This window comes from Drosophila rhopaloa, unplaced genomic scaffold (assembly GCF_018152115.1).
Source record: "Drosophila rhopaloa isolate 14029-0021.01 unplaced genomic scaffold, ASM1815211v1 contig_2, whole genome shotgun sequence".
Lineage (NCBI taxonomy): Eukaryota > Metazoa > Arthropoda > Insecta > Diptera > Drosophilidae > Drosophila > Drosophila rhopaloa.
The window spans coordinates 18039495-18051724 of record NW_025335083.1 but is presented as its reverse complement, the minus strand read 5'-3'; the positions used below and the strand labels follow the sequence as shown (position 1 = coordinate 18051724).

Genomic DNA, 12230 nt, shown 5'->3' with positions numbered 1-12230 from the left:
TTTATCGATACTTTAAAGCACTCTAAATTAATTTTTAAGTTTACACAAAAGAAATATTTTATGAATAAGTTCAGTCAGACTTTGTCAATATGCTGTTTGCCAATTTCGCCAATCAAAAATAATTTCATGATCGCAGGTGTTCATTTGGTTTTGGTAAAACCAATTGTAACTAGTTTTAGAATAACAGTCCAAATCCATATCTAATACAAGGTGAACTTAATGACCGCTGCAAGTTTAGCACCTCATCTTCACAGCTCTCAAACAAACTGACTGTTTAGAGAGATCCCCATCCCAAGAGTTCCACACTTGGCGAACCAGTTCATTTGGGGGCACACGAAATGAAAAAATCACACCTTGAATGCATTAAGGCTAACCAAATTTCCGATGTCCACTTTCCCAAAAATGCCAAACCGCCTATCCCCACTACAAGTAAATCCCATAAAGCAAATTGCCAGCCTTGTCCACCCGCGGGGGAGTGGTGGGTTGGGATGGGGTGGGGTGGTCATGGGTGGAGACTCGGTGGCTTTGGCGGAGTGGTGTGAAAAGCAGAAACACTTGAGCAAATATTTGACAGCATCTGGCGGGACAGAGGCGACGCACAGCCACCGATTTGTTTTTGGACGGTTGGCAAAGAAAGTGCCGATGTTTGATGGCGAGGGGAAAGGTGACACGGGGGAACGGAAAGAGGAAGGTAATGATGACAGTTTGGCAGTCGATACACTTCAAAAAATCTTTCTACATTAATCCAGCAATCGGTTATAACTAATTGAGTAAGTTATATTGTTCAGAAAATATAAATATGTAAAGTTATAAGCACCACAATTTTAACAACTTTAAATAGTCGTTTTTTATTTAATGGAGAATTTTATGTACAATTTAAAACCTTTTCTTAAATATAAATAAAGTATGATATAAGAATAAATAGAAGCTTGGAGGTTAAGGTGGTCATTAATTCGTTTCCTGGAAGTGCCCATTCAGGATTAAGGTAGTTATATCTAAGAAGCTATTTACCATACCTATAGATCTTACTTGAAATGATTATCTAAACGCCATTAAAGTCAGAATGAGCTATAAATAATCCATTCTGTCAATGGGAAAACGAAAGATCTTTGTTGCAGTGCATGTACTTCCAGCAGCACCCGCACTTTCAACAGCTGATGACCAATACCGGCAACGCCTCTTCCACATCCTCATCCTCATCCTCTTCCTGGGGAGCTGGACTTGGTACTTGGACTTGGCTTTGGTTTTGGACTGGAGGCCTCGACGTCGTCACTTCACTCTCTCGTGGCGATTTGTATCTCGACCAATTAGCGAATGACGTAGCGACGTGGCGACAGCAGCGCATCGTTAAAACCGCAACGCAAACGTTCGGCGACATATGCAAATGGCTGCAAACAGTTACAGCGAGTATTTGGATGTGGGGCAGGGGCAGGTGGGCTGTTGAAAGGGGGAACGGGGAGGGATCGGGCGGACAGGTAGAAATGGCCAAATGGTGGCCACACTGCCTCTGATTTGTGCTGAGCGACGGCCAACTCCGACAAACTCCGGCAACGACAGCGATGCTGATGATAATAATAAAAGTGTGCGCATGCGCAAAGCGCACTTCCTTGTTAACAACATAAATTTACGTATGTTTTTTAATAGATGGACAGGTATTTAATTAACATTTGTGCAGAAGCAGTCGCAGCCACTAACCGGATGTTGTGAGCTGTTTTGTGCTGGAAAAGCACTCAGATCCAACGAGCGGGGAAGGCAATCGTCAAGTGTCTTGAATCGAGGGCGGGGCTAATTGTGGTGCTGGAGCGGGAATGGGAAGGAAATAAATTTGAGCAACTAGCCAGTGTTTACTGCTGACTTTCTTTTGGCGAATGTGCAAAAATAATTGAATTAATCAAGAAAATGTGCATATTAAGTTTTGTTAAGTATTTAAATGGGTTGTATTATATTATAGTATTTATATTATTCATATTATCAACGAAGACTTCTTTTTGGTTGTGAAATGTATTCTTTATTAATTCACAAAGTATAAATTGATGTTCCAATGATTAAATTTAATCTTACAGTAAAACAATTACTTAAAAAGCAATCACTAAATCATAGGAAGTAGCTTAATTGTCCTTACTAAGTTGCTCTCCCTATGGTAATTCCACACTCAATTTCCATTTCACTTAAGTCCATGTATCAGGTTGCTTAACTTTCCCGGCTTCTCGGGGAAATATCTCCATCGCCCATCAGTTCTTTATCTGAGTTGAGCAGTCATCAAGTGGTGCCCCTTTCCTGGCCTTCAGCAAATCCTGAGCTCTGGGCTCTGGGTTACCCACAAAGAACCTCTACTGCCGCCGCTGCAATAATGCCTGCTCCCTTTCCTGCCGCCATTATGTACCCCCAGTGGGGCAATTACGTGCTCTGTGTTCTGTGCTCTGGCCAAGATACCAAGATACAACTTCCCCAGTCTTGCAACCCCGCAACCGCTGCAGGTGCAACCAATTTCTTATTGTCTCGACTCTTTGCATTGGCACTTTTTTGTTTGAACATTATTAGGATAGCTTTTTGTTTGGGTCTGCCGGCTATGCACCTGAACTTGATTGGGAGGCCCCAAAGGTGTTTTGTTGTCTATGGTTTTTCGATTAGATTTCCATGCTGTTTGTGGTCTTTGTGGGTGGTGAGAGACAAAATAATAATTTTCTCAGGAGAAAGCTGTTTTGCTTACTGTTTTCTTACGCTTATAATTTAAAAATCTTACGAATACATCACACGACACCATTCATCAGTCTTAAATTGTTACTTATAGTAAGGCAGTAAAAAAGAACGAATTGTTATTAAACAGAGAAAATTAAATCTTATAAGATAGTATAATTTAATAGTATCATTCGTAATAAGATTTAAAAAGGATAATTAAAACAGTTTAATTAATTAGTATCATTCATAATGACTTTATGTAAAAAAGAACCGTCGACATAAAACTAACTACTGTCATTAAATCTTCTTCTTTTGAGCCCATTCGATTTTTATACAAATCAATTTACTGGTTTTTTTATACTTCATCTCGGATCTGAGATCGGCCCAATACCCTCGATCAGTCTCATAACCCTTAAGACAAATCGACAGTTAAGTTAAGCGTCCGGAGTTCCGAAAGTAATTTCACCGCCACTGCCGCTGAAACCCTTTTTAGCATAATTTCCGATAATTTCCTTTGACAAGTTAAATGCTGCAATTTGGTATCCGATAATTTATCATATAACTTAATATTGATTACGATTATGAAAGGGTCCAGCCAAATGGGGGGGAAACTCCTTTTCCAGCTGTCTTACTCTCGCCACGCCGAGCATCTTTCTCCCTTGCTCCGAACGCTAGGAAATGGCAATAAACTTGCGGCTTGGAATTATGCAGATTTTTATCGCCTCGCCAACTTTTCTGCATACAAAGTGCATAATTTCCAGAAAGGAAAAACCTGCTCCGGTGACGACGGACGGACGGAAAAGACGGACGGACACGTGGGCAACATAAGCGCTGGCTGAGCAGCAGCCGATAAGCTTTTTGCCGGAGATGCTGGTTGCGGGGAAATATTTTCATAATGACGACTTTTGCGTGAGGAGGCATTGAGTTGGGCACTTTGGCGAGCCTTGGGTGCAATGGACCTGCTCCTGAAACGAAGTACCCCCCTTCTAAAACGGAAGTGTTTGCCTCGGGTTGATCTCGAGCCGGGGCCTGATAATGAAATTGATAATCACAATCATCATGGTCATGGCTGACCGCCACCGTTTCAGAAATGTTGTTGATTGACAAGTTGGCCAGGACAAGTCGACCTGCAGAGCCGGGAGAGCCTTCTGCCGCACTCTCCAGTCTGTGGCTTTATTAATTAAACCAGGAAGCGTTTTCGGCCTGCCTCCACGGGCAGTCCGCCGCAGCTGCAGCTGGGGATCTTGAAAAATGTTTATTAAAAATTATGCACGCATTAGCTGGCCCGGCGGTCGGTCTCCCTGGGCTTTATTAAGGAAGTGTTTTGGCTTGGTGGGCGAATTACACGAAATGCTGCATATTAATTTGGTTTCTCTAGCGGTAATAGCTGCGATTTGCGGTCAGGCTTAGACCCAGACTCGGTTTATGGTCTTTTGATAGCCGAGAGAATCCGCTATAAAAATAAGCATCCAACATTTTACGATCCGGCCCCGTTCTCTTTCCATTTTTCTAGAGCTCGATAGAGACTTGAAACCATTTGATTTCGTTTTTCTTTTTTCGCCGTACGCCCACAGTATGCGTAGTCGTTTGTAATTTCCTCTCGAAACTAATTACAAACGGCGAGGGAGGTGAGGAGAACAAATTAGAATATTAACTGAAAAGTGTCTACACGTAAGCAAATTCATTAGTTGCAATTAACGGATGATAGGAATGGAGACTATCGATTGAGTTCGCTGTAGGCGTACCGATTTAAATGGGATGGAAGTGGAAATGAATTGCCGGTGAGACTGTGGGTGATGCGGATGCATAGGTGGTAGATCTGTAATCCAGAACTAATGATTATACGGTCTGTGCGGGGAAAAATATCGATCTATCACCTCTGAAACGAATCGATCACGATGCTGTAAGCCCCAAGAAGTTGTTCAAATTTATGTGCTTGTTAATTGTGTGTTGCAAATGGACTTTAAAGAAAAATTAATCCCTCAATCTTGCCTAACGAATACGTTTTCAAAGGTGCTAATTGCATATTAATGATACAAAATTAACAGTGAAATACGCTCTCAAAAATGTTTATTTAAAATACTCGATTCAATAAATTCAGAAAACATATGTTCAAAAATAAAAAACAAAATTGAATAACCAAACTCCCTGCAAACCTTAAACAATACTTGCATTGACATAAAGCAAATATTTAGCAAATATGCAGTTATTTTTGTGGTGATCAATTCTGAGCACACTCCGGACAAGTGGGTTAAGCACATGCATAAAAACCAAACCAAACAAACTAATTTGCACACTTGACGGCCTGCCAACTTGAGAATGGCCGCATGAACGATTGAATGGAATGACTAACTGAATGACTGACTGTCAGACAGCAAGGCAGCTGAGCTGCTGCTCTCCCACCGCCAATAAATAGCAATTAGAATAACATGCCAATAAATCTTGGCTGGCTAAACTCTTTTCCATAAACTGCAATCGGTTGGTTGGCTTGTCGATGCTGCAGCTCTGTGAACGGAACTGAAGTCGACCTTGGCTTGCATAAGAATACGAGATGCATATTACAGATTTGCACACTGACAGAAAACAATTTTGAGCAAACCTAGAAAAAAGAAAAACCAATAATGTAAACCAAATATTTGCCCTTTTTGACAATTTTTCAGACGGTTTGTTTTTTTGGCAATTATAAGACTCATTAATTGGTTTTTATTAACCAAACTGAGAGTATTCATTTAATGGTATATCCCAAATTACCTCCTTGGATCATTGACATATAATACACCAATTTATAGACACTTATTTTTCTCAGTGCACTGGAAACTCTCCCACTTGCCATCCTCCTCTTCCACCTCCACGACCAGCCATCTCTTTGTCTCTGTCAGTTTCATTCATAAATAAATACAAAGTGCAACACCTCTAAATTTATATGTTAATTAGTTGGGCTGCAAGCTGAAACCGCAAATTAGCCCACGACTCGCGCGACCGACTGATGCATTTGCAACTGTCAACGCTGGAGTAAAACGAAGTGGATGGAGTTCTCGACGTGGGTGCTCGGAGTGCACCTCCGCCCTTTTCCACCCACCCGAAAGGTGTGTTAATTGATTGCCCTGGTCTTTCAGGGCCCACAATTGTTAACGGTTAATGCTCAGGCTGTCGCCACCAACGCCACAAGAATTCAATGGCGAAAAAGGGCAAAACAAAACTCATCTCAGAAAAAAAGCGAGACAAGAAGAGAATTACTTGTGCACATTGTTTAAAGTCATATTTCAAAATGACAACGAATCAACAATGTATGGATTTTCGATACCCTATACTAGCAAAAATAAAATACATTATATATCATGACTATATGTCACTTATCAAATCTCAATTAACATTGGGTCTTGATTTTAATTAACAAAAATTGTTTTTAAATCAGTTTTCACGATTACATTTTTGAAAAGTTTTTGTATTGTTTTTCTAAAACTAATATATATTCTGTTACACTTAAAAATTGTTGGGACTCTTAGAAAAAGGTAACTTAGTAAAAAATATTTTAAAAAGATTTTAAAGCTTTGTCTTTCTGTCAGCTTATCTTTGAATTATTTAATAATAATTTATTGAATTGTATGCTAGTTTGATAAATATCCTTAATGCGAATCAAATCTATATCTACTTTCCTATGACATTGAAAATAGTAATAAATTAAATTCAGTTCTTAGGAGTGGAAAGAGTGTGCGAACTTCAATCTTGCTTCAATCAGTATTACTTGGAGTGCTATGTCAATGGATTATGGCCTGCCTCAGTCTCCTTCGCCTTCAGTGATTTTTCCTCGCTTTTTGCTTCTAGCCATTACATAAAACAGCGGGCTGAGACAAGGCGAGACTTACGTAGACTGAGCGTCTAACGGAGATGACGTTGACTTCGAGAGATCGCGTATTGGATTTCCACGCCGTCATTGTCGTTGAATGGAGCCGCTATGTGCGATGGGTGGTGGGTGGGGGGGTCTGGGGGTTTATTGTGGTGCAGTGGTGCTGCAGCCTATGTGTGGTTGCATTGACGAACTGTCAGACGGTCGGAGGCTATATTTCTAACTGTGGTGTGGTTTTATTGTGCTCATCAAGCCTAGCGGGCCAGCCTTAATAAAATGTTGGCTTTTATTTCTGCCTGTTGGATACCCTGGATGGAGAATGTGGGACTTACTGGACTTATGAAATAGCATGAAATCGCAGGAATATAATCGGAATATATACAGTAAATTTGGTTGGTCAAACAATAAGGCTAATGTAAAGCACTTTGTTGAGTGTTTGAATTCACTTCGTAAAAATCCTTTATCGATAAAATACAACTTTTTTAAACTGCCCAAAACTGAGCCTTGGTTAGTTCAGTAATCGGTTTTAAATCCTTTTGAAATCGAAATAGTTTATCTTTAATTTATAAATGCATTTTCTTACCTTCAGTAAAGTTCAAAACATATTATCATATCAAAGAATTGTTTAAGCCCCATTATTTTTTGTGCTTTTGCAATATTGTGGTCGATTTCTTAAAAATGCGTTAAGAACTCGCGTTATTGACTAATTAATACATTGATTATTACTTTAAGAATTCTGTTTTATGTTTTTTCAACCTTTTGTCACGTTATACTTCCGGTATAGTGTAGACCTTTGATTTTGACACACTCCAGCGTGTTGCCCATTCGAAACTCACACACTTGAAAGCTTATGAGATGTCTACTCATCTTTCTGAGCCCCTTCACATCTCCTCCCCTCCCCTGCAAGGTATTATTTAACTTTTTTCATTTGCTGGCTGCTGCTTTATGCAAGTTCGTATATCGTTTCTGTCGGCATTTGTTTTGTTTTTCATCCGCTGCAGCAGTTTGTTTTTGTCATCTGGCCCATGTGCAATATTGTACAGCCAAACAAAAAGAGACGGGGATATAGGCGGGGTGGAAAAACTGGGGGGCGGTGGAAATGGTCGCACTAAAGTTTTCATCATAACGGTAACGACTTTTGCAAAATCACCAGGGAGACGTTAGATGTTTGATTTCCGCGTAATTACCTTTTTTGTGTTACCACTGTCGGTGGTATTGTTTTTCCAGCTCTGTTTGGAGAGTGTCTCGTTCGCACTAATTACGAAAAAACGCCTCCTGCAGCTGCAGTTTTGTGGGCGTGTCAGCGATGTTGCAATCGTTTTTCTCTTTTTTTTTGTTGTTGTTCCTTGTTGTTTTTATGCTGCTGCTTACTGCCCGCTTAACACGTATCGCATTAAGGCGCATTTAATAAGCCAATTGCCGCTCTCCCAGTCGCCGGCGGTTAGCCCATTCCCCCATAAAAGAAAATAACTACTAGTGAACGATTTCCGCTCGCGACCGTCATTTGACACGTTTAACGAAATGAAAATGATTGACGACTTGGTGACTTGACGACTTGCCAACTCTGGATTCTCCCTGCCCCACCGACTATATGTATACATATGTATGTAGATATTTCGCAATGGTCGCCTCTCTTGCAAAATGGCCAACTGCTGTGGGGCCCACTGACAAGTTAATAGTCGACTCTATTAACTTTTATGACCACAGCAAGTGCTCTTTTGTCGCCCCAAAGGAAGTTGCATTCACCTGAGAACAACAAAACTGCACCGTTCACAGCAACAATGAAATAATCAATTTACGAATATTGAAATTGAGAGCTCCCAGCTGTTTGGTAATGACTAAATCAATAATTGACTTCCTGCGGTGCTTTGGCAATCGCATTTGATCATTATTGACACTGATTAGTTTTCAGTTCGTTATGGAGTATGTGGTAAGCATTAAGTCTCATGGGTTATTAGGACAACTTTTAATTGTCAATTAAAGTTGCAGAATAAAACTGGTTCAAATACTAATCATAAATACTCAAGCCATTAATTTTGGCAAAAAAAAAACGTTTTTAAATTGTTTGTTTTTTTATATGCCAGTTATGGTTTTTTATTACACTTAATTCAGGAAATATATCATTAAAAAAGCGGCTAAAACTTAAATAGAATTTTATCGTTGTACACTTAAACCAAAACTAAAATTCATATTATCTAATTTTGTTTCTGTTATAGAAGCAAAACAATTATTTTACGAATACAAAGTTTTATGAAATGGTACTTCTTCTTGTTAGTAATCAATTTGTAAAGAAAAAACATTTTAAGAATTATATAAAATATATAATTAACTCATGCTAAAGTTTCCTAACTCTTCCATCGATTTAATTTTTCGTCCATTGAGATAAACCCAAATCGTATTTCCAAGTCAGTTTCCTACCATTTTTCAATCATCTCAAACTCTTTCGTAAGCATTGCAATCGAACACAGATCACAAAGGCATTTCCCAATAGCCATTCAGACTGGGTGTGTTGACAAGGCTAACCAATAGACGCCCCCGCACATCTGTCCATCTTCTGTTGCTCGGCTGAAACAAGCTCAATTTATGAGCCCAGCTTGTGGCATCCATCATCGCGCAACTTGTCTTGTCTCCTAAAAGGGCCCAGTCTTTGGGAGCTGCCACATGTATGCGTATTTCCGAATGCAAACGAGAACGCCACATAATAAACGCCAAAAAGCGAACCGAAAAGGGTAAGGAACGCGCCGAGCTGTCCGTGTTATACATGATGGGGCCGACTACAAGTCGAGATTCGGGCTCGAGTTCAAGCCTCTTTCTCTCTGAAGCCTTTTACTCTAGCGCCACATGCCACGGCAAAAGATCTAAGACCATGTTGCACATCACAAGATTGTCTGTCTGTCTGCCTGTCCGACTGTCTGTCTCGGAGTCTGTCTAAATGTTGGCGGCCCACGCATTCTCCGGCTAAAAGATATCCCAGCGAGAGCAGGGAAACCTGCTGCATCATTTTTCACTCGAAGATTGCATAATGATTGACAATTCATTATGCCAGCCAGCTCTTTGCTGGGATCTCTTAAGCATCAAGGAGTTAATGGCACTGTTAAAAAATGTATTATGTATTAAATACTCGATTTTTATTGAATATGCGAGACTTTAATCGTGAATTGTATATTTAAATGATAGCTTAAAAAAACCTTCAAGCCAAAAAACATTTTATGAAGAAATATCTTTTGTTTTTTTTCGTTAAGGATAGAAAAAAAAATTAATTCATAGCTTTTAAAATTAATTCATAGTCTTAAGCTTACTAGTTAAAAGTAATTAATTATTCAAATTATAATTGATATTTTTTCTAAGTGTATGCGAAGGTTTCTTGGGCTTTAAATGGCTGGCCAGATTAGGCATCTCGCCGTAGGCAATAAGGAAGTGTGTTTGTTCTCCTTAAGTCCGTGTTCTTGCATCTAATAACTCACTAATGAATCTTTTCAAATGTTTTATTTTCTTTCAGGTAAGTGAAGATCAAATACAGAATAAGACGAGATACAGTGATTGAACCGTGTAAGCATAAACTGAATTGCGAAGCGAAGTATCAAGGTCAGTTGATCGTTTAATTGAAAAATCCACAAAGGTGTGACCGCAAAAGCGAAACAACAGAAATATCGTGAACTTTCGAAAACAATAGAGAGATCCAAGTATACTTGGCCCCAACCGAGAGACCGACTGCAATTGAGCTTCATAGATATTGCACAACTTTGTCGGTCGTTTTGCACACCTGTTGCTGCTGCCTTTGAGAGCCTCAGTCGATGTCTAATTGAAGCAATTAGTGAACCCATTATGGCATTTTTCTTCGATTTTTTCTGTTTTTTGTTTTGGTTATATATTTTTTCGTTGCTCAGGCCGATTCAATTAGTTTCTTTTCGTACACCCGGGGGGTTGGCAGGGGGGTCAGAGGTTCATAATTAGCCCAAGTTTATCTGTGGTTCGGGGAACCTCATCCAATCCATCCATTTATTTCTACTGTGGCTATGACAACACACCACAATAAACAACATAGAAACACTGACAAAAGACAATTGACCTTCGTTAGTCAAAAGTTCATTTGCATCAATTTATTATGGCATATTACTGTCTGAACTGTGGGAGGTTTTTGCGCAAACTTTGGACGAGACACAAGCTGTTTTAGTTGACTAAGATAAAGTCATCGGAAGTGGGTTAATTCAACAGATGAGGCAAAAAATATTATTGAAATCTTTTTATTGACAAGCATGTGTTGAAATTAAATAGTGTTTTTTGAAATTTTTCTTAATTAGTCCTGGAAGCTTTACAAACATCAATATCACATATCCTAAGTCAAATTTGGGTACCAAAATCCATATATTTTACAACACTACTTTCACATCCACATATATAAAAAACAAGTTTAGAAAGGGTATTTTTTTTTAATTTTCCTGTACTCATTTTGGTATGTTATTTTACTTTTTTACAACAACATATTTGAACCATTTATTACTACTCGTTAAACTCAGAAACTAGTACAGAGTTTTATTAAAGGCTGGCTGAACAGAAATATTTGCATACTGTTTTTAATCTGGCAACAAGACTTTACGACTTTGTCAATTTACAACTAGTTCCAAATTTGCTAGTACAGCGAGTAAACTGGAACCACTTAAAATTCCTAACTCTGTCAGTGGCCTGCCCACATTGTTTGCACAAAAGAAAAACATTTGCAATTTTCATAAATCAAATGCGAAAATCTCGACAACAAATGAAGCTGAGCAAAGACCTTCAACCTTCGGCACTTTGCATAAGCTTCATTATCGTGCGAAATGCCTGGCCGAATGACCACACGTGCATGCATATCTCTATGACTCTATCTTCTATTCAACCCATCTTCCTTCACAAGTGTCTCTTCCATGGTCACAAATCACAGCGAGCTGTCAGATTGGCTGACACAAAATTGGGGATACTCTAGCTGACATTTAATGCCTTGTCACACTGGCGAAAAGAAACCGAATCTGTAAATGAGTTCACTGAACGCGCGACAAACAAAACAGGCCAACAATCAACGTCAATCAATGGTCAGCTGACTTACGATCCCCCCGAATGTTTTCATATATGCATTTTTCGGGTCTCTTGCAACCGAAGTCACTTTTGGAGTTTGTTCACCCATACCCATCGTGGACTGGGAACGGGGCGCCATTTCCAAATATCCATACAAATATTTCTGCCGTTGCCGTTTTTTTTTCGTTTTTTCTTTTTTCGACTGCAACCTGCTTGGGTAATATCATATTTTAGCAAAACTTGTTGAAAATTCCAAGACACCAATACAAAGGCTCGCCACAGCACACACGCTGACCAAGCTCTAATAACTAATGGCCAAGAGCGGAGCGGGCCAGTTGGCGGCTTTGGCGCAATTTGAGACTCGATTTCTTGCACCTAGATACAAGGCAGCCCAGGTAGGACGGCGAACAGCACTCGGCCAGGCAATCGCCAACCGCATTTTCTCGGCTCCAAAACAAGAAAGGAAAGCTGCCTGCCAAGGAATCCAAATCCATAAATACCCTTTTTATTGCTTAAATGGCTGCTAACTACATAAAATGGTATTTGTCCCAAGGCGAATTTGTTCATTATCTTTAAAGAAATTAAAAGAAATTGCGAAATTCGTCCTCTAACTTGATATTCAGGAAAGTTTTATTATCTTCAGTGGTTTTCA

At 39.5% G+C, this 12230-nt stretch overlaps 1 protein-coding gene across 2 annotated transcripts in view; it reads left to right on the top strand.

Moving 5' to 3' along the window:
• Positions 1-12230, top strand: part of LOC108042519 (protein outspread) — an 87523-nt gene that overhangs the window by 49071 nt on the left and 26222 nt on the right. The gene's annotated exons all lie outside the window — the stretch shown is intronic.